This window comes from Scylla paramamosain, chromosome 35 (assembly GCF_035594125.1).
Source record: "Scylla paramamosain isolate STU-SP2022 chromosome 35, ASM3559412v1, whole genome shotgun sequence".
Classification (NCBI taxonomy): Eukaryota; Metazoa; Arthropoda; class Malacostraca; order Decapoda; family Portunidae; genus Scylla; species Scylla paramamosain.
Window position 1 is genome coordinate 17,044,168 of NC_087185.1, and position 15,979 is coordinate 17,060,146.

The 15,979-nt window shown below is 42.4% G+C and overlaps 3 long non-coding RNA genes across 3 annotated transcripts; 1 reads left to right on the forward strand and 2 right to left on the reverse strand.

Moving 5' to 3' along the window:
* Positions 1–435: 435 nt before the first annotated feature.
* Positions 436–5,497, reverse strand: LOC135090726 (uncharacterized). Its single transcript, XR_010262094.1, has 3 exons — positions 5,238–5,497; positions 1,602–1,836; positions 436–1,010 (listed from the first exon to the last, which is right to left on the reverse strand). It is a non-coding gene; the product is annotated as an uncharacterized LOC135090726 (long non-coding RNA).
* Positions 5,498–5,936: 439 nt separating this feature from the next.
* LOC135090727 (uncharacterized) lies at positions 5,937–15,536 on the forward strand. Its single transcript, XR_010262095.1, has 7 exons — positions 5,937–6,414; positions 6,615–6,784; positions 6,968–7,230; positions 8,418–8,674; positions 11,912–12,081; positions 12,821–12,913; positions 13,834–15,536. It is a non-coding gene; the product is annotated as an uncharacterized LOC135090727 (long non-coding RNA).
* On the reverse strand, positions 12,082–12,408 carry LOC135090728 (uncharacterized). Its single transcript, XR_010262096.1, has 2 exons — positions 12,326–12,408; positions 12,082–12,294 (listed from the first exon to the last, which is right to left on the reverse strand). It is a non-coding gene; the product is annotated as an uncharacterized LOC135090728 (long non-coding RNA).
* Positions 15,537–15,979: the final 443 nt, after the last annotated feature.

Sequence of the window (15,979 nt, forward strand, 5' to 3'; positions counted from 1 at the left end):
CAAATATAGTAGTAATAGTAAAAAAAAGTCAATGAAATGAAAGTTTATACACATATGAAATTAGTGAAAATTTGACACCAAACATTCTCTATCTGTAACATTACATCAGAATGACGAGAACACAAGATATGAAAAGTGAAAGGGAATGATGTATATAACAAAGAAAAACATTGTATAATGACATATGACAGGAAAAATAATCTTGTATACTTGAGTCCCTTAAATACTTGCTTCCTTGTATATTAACTCCCAAAATGCTCATTCCTTGTACTCTCATTTTCAAAACACCTCTTCCTTATATATTGTCACTCAAACACTCCTTTCCTTGTACACTTATTCCCAAATCATTCCTGTCTTCCTGTATTCTCATTCTCCAAACACTCCTGCCTCTGCACACCCAGTTCCTCAAAACATTTCTTCATTGTTTACCTCATTCCCCAAACACACCAACTTTCTTGTATACTTAGCTCTCAAAAGATGCATTTTTAAACATCCATAACTCCTTTTATTTTCATTCCCCAAACACTCCTGGCTGTGCACACTCCAGCACGTTAACACCACACACACATTCACACTCTTAATATCATCTGTCAGCCCCTAGTGGAAAGGGACAATCTTGTGGCCCACCATACTACACCTCAGGAGGTCAGACACAGCATTCAGTTAACAAAAAATCACATTAACACCCACTCCCCACAGAACATAGTAACACAAAATCAGATTAACACTCACCCCAACGTCACGATTCACAAGACAAGTTCTCATCCCACAGCCGTAAACTGTTTGCGGCCACCTACGAGGACCTTGCCAAGAAGATGCTTGCCTACACAACCCCAACGGACACAGCTCTGTACCGGCGCATCCCGGCTAACACGACAGGCCTCGCCAGCATCCTCTTCTTCATCGAGCGACTCCAGAGGTGCTACATACCCGCGGGGGAGAAGCCTGTTAGCATGGGAGTTGCTGCTGGCTGGTACATGTTGTCAGCTCTCCTACAACAAGGTGAGGACCTGTTGAGGTGTAAGACTGGTCAGTTCAAGTGTTGGAGCATTTAGTGTTTGGTAAGATGGCTGGTACATGTTGCCAGCCCTCCTACAGCAGGGTGAGGACCTGTTGGGGTATGAGACTAAGTTGAATGCAAGGGTAGTGGTGTTTAATGTTTGATAAGATGGGAATACAGAAAGACAGTTATTAAAGGATATATTTAAAACTGGGAAACTTTACATGATACACTGGTGTATTTTCATAATTGAGCTGATATTAACTTGAATTAGTTCTGGCATGAGCAATATAAGCAAGTTGATATGGATATCAAGTAATGTATTTAATTTTATCAGTAGTTCTCTTCATATGATGATATCAACAGTTTTTCTTAGTAAGATATGAGATATAAATCTTTTAGAAATGATGAGAAAAACTCTTAAATTGCATTTTCATCTCTGAAACATTTTAAAATGGTCTTTTCTACATTTTTAAATTTAAAAAGATGTGTTACTTTCAAAGATTTTTAAATTGCCTTTGCATCATCCTCCATGTCTTAAAATTGCCTTTTCATGGCATCTTTCCCTCCTCCTCTTCCTCCTGCAGGCTCCAACACCTACCCAATCAGCACTGCAGCACCGGTAATCTACTGGGTTGGCTACAGTGTGTCCCTCATTGTGTACACATCATACTCTGCCACACTGGTCTCACATCTTGCTGTGGAGCAGCCTGCACCTCTGCCATTCAGCAACCTGCGGGACCTGTCTAGGCTGTCAGGCTGGGATGCTGGATGCAACAACAATGACCTCTTCCAAGTGACAGCCTCGGTGGGTCCTTGGCTTCTTGCTGTGTGAACTGATATACCATCCAGTGGTTGAGAGTTGAGGAGAGAGAGAGAGAGATAGAGAGAGGAGAGAGAGAGAGAGAGACAGAGAGAGAGAGAGAGAGAGAGAGAGAGAGAGAGAGAGAGAGAGAGAGGGAGAGAGAGAGAGAGAGAGAGGAGAGAGAGAGAGAGAGAGGAGAGAGAGAGAGAGAGAGAGAGAGAGACGAGAGAGAGAGAGAGAGAGAGAGAGAGAGAGAGAGAGAGAGAGAGAGAGAGAGAGAGAGAGAGAGAGAGAGAGAGAGAGAGAGAGAGAGAGAGAGAATTTTGTTCAGTGCCAGATTTAGGAGTCCACAAAAAGACCAGCTGCCCAGGAGCCTCCACAATCTGGGGTCTCCACAATCTGAGGAGTCTCCCACATAAATATTCTGTAAGTGAAAGAAAACTTAAATTAATCAAACACTAGTTTTCTATGAACTAAATATTTTTTTTATTACTATCAAAATAACCACTTGTTTCATTTACACTAAATAAATATGTTCCTTTCACTATAATATATTATATGTATTAAAAACTGCATGGAATACAGATACAAAAATATTAATATAAATATTTCAGGTAGATGGCCTCCACACTCAGGCTGCTCACAGGCCTCCACAGACACAAATCCAGCCCTTGATTTGTAAATTAATTATTTTATTTAATTATTTATTTTTCCTTTGTAAGAGGAGCACTGCCTTAGGGAGGGAGAGAGAGAAAGAGAATAATAAAAAACAAAAAAAAAACAGATGCCATTTCTTTAAGAAATGGCATCTGTAATAATAATCTGTTATATGCCATAATAAATTATGGCATATAACATAAAATGTTATATGCCATTTGATAACAGTTTTCTATAGATCTAAGTGTAACTCAGTAAGTTTGTAACACAATCTCCCTTTCCTAAATCCAAATTGCTTTATTATCACTGGGAGAGGCTGGGATGGACTGGGAGAGGCTGGAATGCACTGAGAGAGGCTGGGATGGACTGGGAGAAGCTAGGATGCACTGGGAGAGGCTGGGATGGACTGGGAGAGGCTGGAATGCACTGAGAGAGGCTGGGATGGACTGGGAGAGGCTGAAATGCACTGGGAGAGGCTGGGATGGACTGGGAGAGGCTGGGATGGACTGGGAGAGTCTAGGATGCACTGGGAGAGGCTGGGATGGACTGGGAGAGGCTGGGATGGACTGGGAGAGGCTGGAATGCACTGAGAGAGGCTGGGATGGACTGGGAGAGGCTGGGATGGACTGGGAGAGGCTGGAATGCACTGAGAGAGGCTGGGATGGACTGGGAGAGGCTAGGATACACTGGGAGAGGCTGGGATGAAAAGGCTGGGGCTGGGGCTGAGGCTGGGGGAAAAGGTCAAGAATGTTGGGTGTATCTCCAAGACAGTCAGGAATACGAGTAGGGTGTTGCACCAATTGCTCAAGGTCATGGAGGATAGCAAAGTTGTAGGCTAGTTCACCAGGATGGTCAGTGAAGGGAGAGGAAAGCCAAAGCTGGTGGTGAACATTGAAGTCTCCAAGAATGGAGATCTCTGCAAAAGGGAAGAGGGTCAGAATGTGCTCCACTTTGGAAGTTAAGTAGTTAAAGAATTTCTTATAATCAGAGGAGTTAGGTGAGAGGTATACAGCACAGATAAATTTAGTATGAGAGTGACTCTGTAGTCGTAGCCAGATGGTGGAAAACTCAGAAGATTCAAGAGCGTGGGCACGAGAGCAGGTTAAATCATTGCGCACATAAACGCAGCATCCAGCTTTGGACTGAAAATGAGGATAGAGAAAGTAAGAGGGAACAGAAAAGGAGCTACTGTCAGTTGCCTCAGACACCTGAGTTTCAGTGAGGAAAAGAAGATGAGGTTTAGAAGAGGAGAGGTGGTGTTCTACAGATTGAAAATTAGATCTTTGACTGCGAATGTTGCAGAAGTTAATGAAGAAAAAGTTGAGGGGGGGTGTCAAGACACTTAGGGTCTTTGACAGAAAGGCAGTCTGACCTGGGGACATTTATGGTCCCCTCCCCAGATGGGGACTACGAGGCTGGTGTAGGAGTCGCCACGATGATTTTAAAATTTTTGAGTGAAGGGTGTGTGTGTTATTAGGTGCTTGTAGTTTTGTGTGGAGGAAGAGAGTTGTCTTTAGAGGGCAGGCTATGACTGCCCCCTTGTGTTGTGAGACACAAAGGGAAACGTTCAGCGAGGTCACAGCTGGGTTTAATGATAAGTTCACAGCACCCCCTGAACAGTGCTTTAGACCTCACTGGTAGTAATTATCATTTAGGCAGATGTCTACTGCCTCCTCATATATATATAATATATATATATATATATATATATATATATATATATATATATATATATATATATATATATATATATATATATATATATATATATATATATATACCCAGCCAACATTGGATAATGGGAGGCATGTGGGTGTTTTGTGGGCTACTTTATGGGTCCCATGTGGGCTACCCACATTACTGTAAAACACAGGTTGTTCTTGGAGATTTAAACTTTTTGCATTTATAAATATTCATTCACATGACAGTAAAGATTCATTTTACTAACATGCCAGTTTCTCTTAAACCAAGCAATTTACGTGTAATCTTATCTTACAAATGGCTTGAGGCATTCTCTAACCCTCTTGGAAAGTTGACAGATATAAGTAATACTGCTAATTTTCATTGAAATATTAAAAGAAAATTAAATAAATAAATAAATAAATAAAATAAATAAATAAATAAATAAATAAAAATCTTTTGGTACAGTGATGTTCCTCATTTTTTGTCCAAGGTTCTAACCATACCTAAACTAACTTAACAACACCAAAACTAACCTAACCATACCTGCTGTAACCCTAACCATACCTAAACTAACTTGACCACACCAAAACTAACCTAACCATACCTGCTGTAATCTAACCATACCTAAACTAACTTAACCACATCCAAACCTAACTACACCCAAACTAACCTAACTGTACTTGCTGTAACCTAACCATACCCAAAACTAACCTAACTACACCCAACCATATCAAACCTAACCTAACCATACCCTAAACTCAAGGCAAGGTATGGCGTGTCTAGCCAGTGGTAGCCATAATTATTTCCTATTTTCATCAATAAGAAAAGGCATTGAATTCAATTTAAAAAAAACGTTTCAATTATTGTTAAAGGTTTGTAGAAAAGAATATATCAAGAGCTAGTGTTATTTCAATAAGATAGGTAATGAAATACTGGCACATTAATAAAAGTGATATCAAGCCTCAATATACTGACATACGGTAATAACAGTGTAGTACCATCACAATCACCAGCACCACCACCTTACCATTTATATCACTAGACAACCACCTCTACACCGTACGTAATGTACTTTCCACATATAATGCATACCTTTGGGCAAATTGGTGTCAGCGGAGCATTGAATGAATGCCTCTTGGCACTTGCTGGGAGACTGGATGCCTTGGTAATCTGCAGGGATCACCACTTTTTAACACAGGCTAACTTCTTACTTTACACGTTATGGAAGGCATCAAGTATGGCTTCAAGCATTTTAAAGTATTCACAACATTGTCGAGTGCAATTTAAGATACCTTACTTCTGAACTGGTGTGAACCGCCAACGTACTGTTTACAGCACCCGCTGGGTTAAAACGTATGTTCACTTTTTAAATCTCTGAATTAAAGTATATTGCATTTTTCAAGTTCAAAAATTAAAAATATTATTGCATAAAAATAATGCACTTTTCTTTCTCTTTCCACAAGTTACCTCCAGCAGATTATTAAAGGTAGGTGGAAATTTTATTTAGAGCATGATGAACCCAGCCGTTAGCAGGAAGGGCGGCACAACCAACGTCAGCGGGCGCACCTACAGAGTGAGAAGAGATATTTTCGCTGAGTACGACGATGCTGAGTTACTGAAAAAGATTCAGATTGGACCGTGCTGGTATTGTTGCAGTGACTGATATAGTGAGAGACAAGCTGCAAAGTAAAACTGAAAGAAATAGAGCCTTGACCCCTGAGATGGTGGCCATCACATTACGATATTTAGCCACAGGAAAAATGCAACAGTGCAGTTGTGATGATTTTGGAACAACGCAGCCCACTATCAGCCGTGCAATATCACAGACAATTGATGCACTGGCTGACCCAGAAGTAATCTGCCAGTTCGTGGCTTTCCCTCACACCCAGCGTGAAGTGCAGCAAAAACAGGCAGAGTTCATGCAAGTAACTCAGTTTCCCGGTGTTGTGGGAGTGATTGATGGTACTCATATAAGAATTGTGTCTCCTCATGTCGATGAACATGTATATGTGAACAGGAAACGCTATCACAGCATAAATGTGCAAGTAGTATTTGATGCTCACTATAAGATTCTTGACATTGTGGCAAGGTGGCCTGGCTCAGTCAACGATGCAAGAATACTAGATAAGTCAGCACTCAAACTGATGTTTGAGGAACAACATGTACCTGCAGGATGCTACCTTCCCGGGGACAGTGGCTATCCCTGTAAGCAGTGGCTCCTCACTCCTTACCTTCGCCCTCAAACTGTTGCACAAGCTAATTATAACAGGTGGGTTTATTTGTAAATAGTGTTCTGTTAGGTTTAGATATGCTTTGAACGAATCTAGTAGCTTTCTCCCCAGGGCCGCCCTCCCGCGTGTGCCCGCAGCCCCTACAAGAACCGGTCCCTGCCCCCCTTTGGGCACGCTCTCCTCCCAAGGCTAAGTCCCCGGGGCGTGGCCGCCCAAACTAACCCCCTCCTCCCAACAGTTCCAGTACCTTACGATGCAGCCGAGGGGACTGACGCCACCACCACCACTGCCACCACCGCCACAACAAGGGTTATTCAAATGGGGAACATGCTTCAGGTGTTGCCCCAAGATGCCTCAGCCCCGCAGCCCCACTTCCCCATGATAGTGCAGGCAGGGAATGTCATACAGGTGAGAGAGAGAGAGAGAGAGAGAGAGAGAGAGAGAGAGAGAGAGAGAGAGAGAGAGAGAGAGAGAGAGAAAGTTTTTTACATACAGAAAGGAGAGACAGAGATAGAAAATCAATCTTACTACTACTACTACTACTACTACTACTACTACTACTACTACTTCTGAGCACCTCCTTCCTCTCAGGTTGTTCCAGCTGACAACACGCAGGTATTAGGGGCAGAAGTCGTTGGAGTTGGTCGGGTCATGCAAGTGGTCGGAGTCCCAGGCTTTCCCCCGACCCCAGCCCCAGACCCCTGCCCCAGCCACCCCTCTCCCTGTGACCCCTGCCCAGTCATCCCTCACCCCCTCCTGCCCCCTGCGGTGCTGCCAGCGGGGGTGATGGGAGGTGGAGGTGGGCCACACACACCTGGGTTAGCTGTGGCTTGGCTTATCTCCCTCCTCAGCAGGTGAGAGAGAGAGAGAGTGTATATACATCTGTTGTTATTGTATTTATTTGTCTATATTTTCCTTACAGAGTGATTGATTGATTAAATGATATATATTGGTGTTAATATATACAGACAGACTGGTATATAGACATTCTGATATGTGATGGCCAGTCCATGGAGCACAAGGTCTTTGTGGACTAATGAATATTTTACACTAAGGTTTAAGACCAGTGTTTTATTCAGCTATCATGAAAAAAAAGAAAAAGACAGTACATAATTATTTAGTAAGTAATTCATAACTTTAACCCAATCAAATTATAGATACATGCAAAAAAGAATTATATCAATAACAAAAGTAAATAATAATAATAATAATAATAATAACTATTACAAATTACAAACAATTACATATGTTTATAATAGTAGAGCTGATTACAATTTGAAAACTAATAAATACAATGAATAATTACTTGTTAAGTGTTGTTTTATCAGTAATTTAAAGGAATGTAATGGTTTGTTTTTAACTGTGTCCGAGAGCCGGGTCCAGTGCTTGGTTCCTCGTGAGACGACACTCTGTTGGGCACGGGAGGTTCAGCAGAAGGGTGTCCTCAAGTTACCTGTCTGTCTTAACTGAATATCATGAGCCCGTGTCTCTTGTGTTTGTATTAAGAGCTTTGTATACAAACGCCAAGGTCTGGAATACAGTAATGTCTCCAGTTTCTAGGAGTTTAAGATCCACTGCTATGTTCGGACTTGTTACTGTTTGTCTTATTCCAAATTAGCTTTTTTGGGGCAAGAAATAATTTATGAGTGTAGGTTGCACTAGGAGAAAGAGAGAGAGAGAGAGAGAGAGAGAGAGAGAGAGAGAGAGAGAGAGAGAGAGAGAGAGAGAGAGAGAGAGAGAGAGAGAGAGAGAGAGAGAGAGAGAATGTTTGATATTATTATTATTATTATTATTATTATTATTATTATTATTATTATTATTATTATTATTATTATTATTATTATTATTATTATTATTATTACTGCTACATATTTCTCTCTCTCTCTCTCTCTCTCTCTCTCTCTCTCTCTCTCTCTCTCTCTCTCTCTCTCTCTCTCTCTCTCTCTCTCTCTCTCTCTCTCTCTCTTACAATAATAGTTTTACCCTTCTCTCTCATCCTCTCTCCCACTTCCACTCACTCACTCTCTCCCTCCTTTTGCAGCAAATCCCGAGGATCAACGAGGACATGGTGGACCCAGAGATTGCAGCAGCAGCAAGAGAGAGAGAGAGAAGCAAGAGAGGAGGGAGAGGAAGGAGAGGAGGAGGAGAGAGAGGGAGGCCAGGAGGGAGGCACGTCAGAGAGAGAGGGAGAGGAAGAGGTTGATTCTGTTACAACAACAACTGCAACAACAACAACAGTTAGTCAGTGAGGAGGGGGAGGGGCCGTCCTCTGATGCTGAGGATGAGGTATTGTTCAGGGTAAGTAGTAGTAGTAATGCATCATTTTTAAACTTTCCGAGATAATCTTATTTCAACAGGTAGAGATGAAAAAGTCCTCTAACTGACAAAAAAACATTATCTATTTATTTTGTTATGTAGGCCAGCCAGCCGTGGGGGGGGACAAAACTTCAATAAAAGAGACTCTCTGAGGTGTGGCTCCCCAAAATAGAATTGCAAATGGTAGCCAGAATTTACATGAATACTGGAGGGTGCTGTCAGGCCAAACCAGCTCCCCATCTGTGCCTATGCAGTGTCTGGCCAGCCACTAGTGTGTTTTGGGGGCTCAGACCAGCAGATTCCCACTGTTTATTCACTGTTTGTGTTGATGCAGTGTCTGGCCAGCCACTTGTGTGTTTTGGGGGCTCAGACCAGCAGATTCCCAGTGTTTATTCACTGTTTGTGTTGATGCAGTGTCTGGCCAGCCACTTGTGTGTTTTGGGGGCTCAGACCAGCAGATTCCCAGTGTTTATTCACTGTTTGTGTTGATTTAGTGTTTGGCCAGCCACTTGTGTGTTTTGGGGGCTCAGACCAGCAGATTCCCACTGTTTATTCACTGTTTGTGTTGATCTAGTGTTTGGCCAGCCACTTGTGTGTATGTAGGGGACTCAGACCAGCAGATTCCCACTGTTTATCCACTGTTTGTGTTGATGCAGTGTTTGGCCAGCCACTAGTGTGTTTTGGGGGCTCAGACCAGCAGATTCCTACTATTTATCCACTGTTTGTGTTGATCTAGTGTTTGGCCAGCCACTTGTGTCTATGTAGGGGATTCAGACCAGCAGATTCCCACTGTTTATCCACTGTTTGTGTTGATCTAGTGTTTGGCCAGCCAGTTGTGTGTTTTGGGGGCTCAGACCAGCAGATTCCCACTGTTTATTCACTGTTTGTGTTGATCTAGTGTTTGGCCAGCCACTTGTGTGTTTTGGGGGCTCAGACCAGCAGATTCTCACTGTTTATTCACTGTTTGTGTTGATCTAGTGTTTGGCCAGCCACTTGTGTGTATGTAGGGGACTCAGACCAGCAGATTCCCACTGTTTATCCATTGTTTGTGTTGATGCAGTGTTTAGCCAGCCACTTGTGTGTATGTAGGGGACTCAGACCAGCAGATTCCCACTGTTTATCCACTGTTTGTGTTGATGCAGTGTTTGGCCAGCCACTTGTGTGTATGTAGGGGACTCAGACCAGCAGATTCCCACTGTTTATTCACTGTTTGTGTTGATGCAGTATTTGGCCAGCCACTTGTGTGTATGTAGCGGACTCAGACCAGCAGATTCCCACTGTTTATCCACTGTTTGTGTTGATGCAGTGTTTGGCCAGCCACTTGTGTGTTTTGGGGGCTCAGACCAGCAGATTCCTACTATTTATCCACTGTTTGTGTTGATCTAGTGTTTGGCCAGCCACTTGTGTTTATGTAGGGGACTCAGACCAGCAGATTCCCACTGTTTATCCACTGTTTGTGTTGATGCAGTGTTTGGCCAGCCACTTGTGTGTTTTGGGGGCTCAGACCAGCAGATTCCTACTATTTATCCACTGTTTGTGTTGATCTAGTGTTTGGCCAGCCACTTGTGTTTATGTAGGGGACTCAGACCAGCAGATTCCCACTGTTTATCCACTGTTTGTGTTGATCTAGTGTTTGGCCAGCCATTTGTGTGTTTTGGGGGCTCAGACCAGCAGATTCCCACTGTTTATTCACTGTTTGTGTTGATCTAGTGTTTGGCCAGCCACTAGTGTGTTTTGGGGGCTCAGACCAGCAGATTCTCACTGTTTATTCACTGTTTGTGTTGATCTAGTGTTTGGCCAGCCACTTGTGTGTATGTAGGGGACTCAGACCAGCAGATTCCCACTGTTTATTCACTGTTTGTGTTGATGCAGTATTTGGCCAGCCACTTGTGTGTATGTAGCGGACTCAGACCAGCAGATTCCCACTGTTTATCCACTGTTTGTGTTGATGCAGTGTTTGGCCAGCCACTTGTGTGTTTTGGGGGCTCAGACCAGCAGATTCCTACTATTTATCCACTGTTTGTGTTGATCTAGTGTTTGGCCAGCCACTTGTGTTTATGTAGGGGACTCAGACCAGCAGATTCCCACTGTTTATCCACTGTTTGTGTTGATCTAGTGTTTGGCCAGCCACTTGTGTGTATGTAGGGGACTCAGACCAGCAGATTCCCACTGTTTATTCACTGTTTGTGTTGATCTAGTGTTTGGCCAGCCACTTGTGTGTATGTAGGGGACTCAGACCAGCAGATTCCCACTGTTTATCCATTGTTTGTGTTGATGCAGTGTTTGGCCAGCCACTTGTGTGTATGTAGGGGACTCAGACCAGCAGATTCCCACTGTTTATCCACTGTTTGTGTTGATGCAGTGTTTGGCCAGCCACTTGTGTGTATGTAGGGGACTCAGACCAGCAGATTCCCACTGTTTATTCACTGTTTGTGTTGATGCAGTGTTTGGCCAGCCACTTGTGTGTATGTAGGGGACTCAGACCAGCAGATTCCCACTGTTTATCCACTGTTTGTGTTGATGCAGTGTTTGGCCAACCACTTGTGTGTTTTGGGGGCTCAGACCAGCAGATTCCTACTATTTATCCACTGTTTGTGTTGATCTAGTGTTTGGCCAGCCACTTGTGTTTATGTAGGGGACTCAGACCAGCAGATTCCCACTGTTTATCCACTGTTTGTGTTGATCTAGTGTTTGGCCAGCCACTTGTGTGTTTTGGGGGCTCAGACCAGCAGATTCCCACTGTTTATTCACTGTTTGTGTTGATCTAGTGTTTGGCCAGCCACTAGTGTGTTTTGGGGGCTCAGACCAGCAGATTCTCACTGTTTATTCACTGTTTGTGTTGATGCAGTGTTTGGCCAGCCACTTGTGTGTATGTAGGGGACTCAGACCAGCAGATTCCCACTGTTTATCCATTGTTTGTGTTGATGCAGTGTTTGGCCAGCCACTTGTGTGTATGTAGGGGACTGAGACAAGTTTATTTAATGTTCAGTGACCCGTTTGCAGGCACAGGGGTGTTGACGAGCTGGGTGTGCAGGAGACAGACAATTACAAAGGTTTACAGTTCAAATGGTACATGTATCTTCAAAATACAGATAATAAGTAGATAAATATTGAAATTAATATAGAGTACCATTCTTTATTTAACACTTAACCAAACTTAACCAACATACACACACACGCTAACTCAGACAGTTCCCTAACTACCTTACCATCCCGCAGGAGGCCATGTCGGAGGTGCCGGTGGTGGGGTCGCCAGTTCCGGAGTACGAGGTGGAGGAGGAAAAGGAAGAGGAGGACGAGGAGGAGGCACGGATAAGGAAGAAGAAAAGATTATTACCTGTAGCCCTCCCTCCAGCTGATAAGGGGATATTAAGGAGCCCTTCCTACAGGTGTGTCTGTCTACCTGTGTGTCTCTTTCTATCTCTCCTTTTCATTTTTCCAGTTTCCCATTATTTTCTCCACCCTCTCACTGTCTTTTCTCAGCCTCTCACAACCTATCACACCCTCTCCCAGCTATTCACAGCCACTCACAGCCTCTCTCTCACTCTATCTCATTCCCAGTGTATCCAGACCATTCCAGACTCACCCCAAACTGTCCCAAACTGTTGGGATGGACTTCCAGTCCATCCCAACTTCTCACAGCCTCTTCCAGCCTTTCACAGCCTCTCTCTCTCTCTCTCTCTCTCTCTCTCTCTCTCTCTCTCTCTCTCTCTCTCTCTCTCTCTCTCTCTCTCTCTCTCTCTCTCTCTCTCTCTCTCTCTCTCTCTCTCTCTCTCTCTCTCTCTCTCTCTCTCTCTCTCTCTCTCTCTCTCTCTCTCTCTCTCTCTCTCTCTCTCTCTCTCTCTCTCTCTCTCTCTCTCTCTCTCTCTCTCTCTCTCTCTCTCTCTCTCTCTCTCTCTCTCATTCCCAATGTATCCAGACCATCCCAGACTCACCCCAAACCATCTCCAAGACTCCCCTTCTCTCTTCCTCTCCTCTCCCTCTCTCTCCCTCCCCTCTCTCACTCTCCTAACTCTCCCCAGGAGAGTCCCCAGTGGTGAGCAGATGGTGATGCTGGAGATGATACTGGCATATTGAGTATTATAATTAGCCATAAACACTTGCTTGCTTACTTTCATGTCTACACAGGTTCGTTCGATGCAAGGAGTTGGCACAGGAGGCGTCCGAGGCTGTGTAGAGCGGCCGTCTGAACCTGGTGCCACAGCTTACTATGTTCAACAGGTGCGTGTGTGTGTGTGTGTGTGTGTGTGTGTGTGTGTGTGTGTGTGTGTGTGTGTGTGTGTTTTGTGTGGTCATTTCACTATCTATCTATCTGTTTAGTTTGTCTCCATCTGTCTGTCTTTCTGTCATTGGTCTGTCTGTCTGTCTGTGTATTGCAATGATTTTTCAGTTATGTATTTTATTTTTTATTCTTGTGTACTTGTGTCTGTCTGTATGTATGTATGTATCAGTCAGTGAGTCAGTCAGTCAGTCACTCAGTTAGTCAGTCATTCAGTCAGTCAGTTAGTCAGTCATTCAGTCAGTTAGTGAGTTAGTCAGTTAGTCAGTCTGTCAGTCACTCACACAGTGTTAATCCTCCTCTTCCTCCTCCTCCTCCTCCTCCTCCTCCTCCTCCTCCTCCTCCTCCTCCTCCTCCTCCTCCTCCTCCTCCTCCTCCTCCTCCTCCTCCTCCTCCTCCTCCTCCTCCTCGTCCACCTCCTCCTCCTCCTCCTCCTCCTCCTCCTCCTCCTCCTCCTCCTCCTCCTCCTCCTCCTCCTCCTCCTCCTCCTCCTCCTGTTCCCCACCACCCCTGCCAAGAGGTGAGTGTATGTACGTGTGTGTGTGTGTGTGTGTGTGTGTGTGTGTGTGTGTGTAGTAATAATAGTAATGCTATGTACATATATAAATACTGTTAATATTATTGATAAAAAATATTGATGATGATGATGATGATGATTCAGTGGTGATTATGAAAATGTGCATTACAATATAGGGTAGATATTATTGTTATTACCTGTGTGTGTGTGTGTGTGTGTGTGTGTGTGTGTGTGTGTGTGTGTGTGTGTGTGTGTGTGTGTGTGTGTATGTGTGTGTGTGAGGAATAATTGAATAATTGAATAATTGATGCTCTCTCCTTTGCTATTCATTATATACATGGACAGATGCCTGAAGGAAGTGTGTGTAAGGGAGGATAAAGAGATCATGCTGGCCTATGCAGACGATGTCGCTGTCGTGACAGGAAGCCAACAAGATCTTCAAGAGGCCATGACAAGATGGAATGATGTTTTAAATAGGGAAGGAATGAGAATGAACAAACAAAAAACTTATTTACTAGTGGACAAGCAACAAGTGATGGTGTGGCTCTGAGCCACTGTAGTAGGGATGTTATGGTTTAAGTGTAGGAAGTTGCAAATGCTCACCTAACAATTGCACCTTAGTAGAAAAACACAAACAGGAAGTTTATGCAAGTTTTTATCCTTATATAAAATGTTGTATTGCATCAAACCTCCATACATTACTGTCTCTATCCAGTATGAGACCGGTGTTCAGGAAGCACAAGCATGTGCTGAATAACAAGAAGCCGGCATTGGTGAAGGTGACAACATTTCATCTATTTATACATACTTTTTATTATTAAAGCTTATCTTATAATTATTTCTGAAGAGATTGACTAATTTTTGTAGTATTTATGACTTAGAACTACGAGTATGATAAAGCTATGAATTGATATAATTCCTGATTTGTTTTATCTTTTCATTATCCTTCCTTTGTTAATTGAGCATTTTATATTACTTAGCTTAAAAATGCAAGAACGGTTCAGAAGTATCCAACCTTGGGCTAAGGGCCAAAATTATGGTATCATTCAAAATGTCCTTCAAAGAAAGCCCTCTGTAATCCAACACACTTAGCCCATTAATCCTTCCATTTCTCATCAATTTGTTCAACATTCATATTTTTCCCTTATAGGGTTGAACAATTTTCATGGGTTCAGAGCAAAAGGCTTCCTCATTCCTCCCCAAGGTATTCTCGGATGGTAAGCAGGTTTGACTCTGGAGCAAACCTGACCAAGGGCTACTGCCCAAGGCTACAGAGGTTCCTCTCCCTGAGGCTGAATGCACCATGTGAGATGGTTCTGTTATGTGGATGAATGTCATGGTGGATAGCAGTGCCACCACATTCCTACAATCATCCATCACTCCACTGCTCAAACGCTTCTGCAACCAATGATAGGTATGCTGCCACATTCTGCATGGTCTCCTTGGCTCTCAGATAAGGATACTGTCAACAGGTTTGGGATTGCCAAAAAATCATAAGGAGCTATGTCTGAAAAGTCCAGAGAGAGAGAGAGAGAGAAAGAATGAGCAAGAGAAAGAGTAGGATGAAGCAAAGGAAGAGTCAAGAGGGAGGAAGAGAGAGTAGGACAAGAAAAAACAGAACAAATAAATCCCCTACACGTCTTGTCTCCATTCACACAAGCCATGAAAAGCTTGTCCATCCCTGAGTGCTCAGAAGCAGTGTTCCACTGATGATGTGGAAACTTGAGACACCCAATCATTTAATAGGCTTTAGTAGGTTTTGTCACCAGTCTTCTGTGTGTCACTGACTACATTTTGAAATTTTTATCTGTTCTATTTAATTTTGTGTGTATGTACACAATGTTTATGGTCAATAAACTATTTATAAAACTATTTATCTGTGTGAGTAAGATAAAAGCAGTTATTGTTATTATTATTATTATTATTATTATTATTATTATTATTATTACACATTTTCCTCCTTGTATTTAAATATTATTATTATTATTATTATTATTATTATTATTATCATGAATTGTTCTTGTTTATAAATAAAATACTGTAACTGATTATTATTTTTTTTATCATTCATTTAGACTCTCTCTCTCTCTCTCTCTCTCTCTCTCGAATAAAATGACTGGTGAAGAACTCTAATAATTAAAGTGCTAAAAAATCCATTAAACTACGAGAAATAAGACAAATAATTAATGACACACCTAATAACACAAACAAGGAGTAATAAACAAAACTTAAGCCAGAAAACACGAAAAGATAAAACTATCATATAAAGAAATACGAAGTAAAAAAAAATCATGAATATCAAATAAATAACTCACATATAATCAATAAACACGTAAGGAACAGTAAATAAACAATTAAGCCATTCATTGCAAGGGCCACAGTCAGAAAGTGAAAAAAAAAAAAAATGCTTAGTTAAATACCGAGGCTAAATAAAACAAGGAATTAGACAAATGACAAATAATTAATAAATACATAAGGAATAATGAATAAA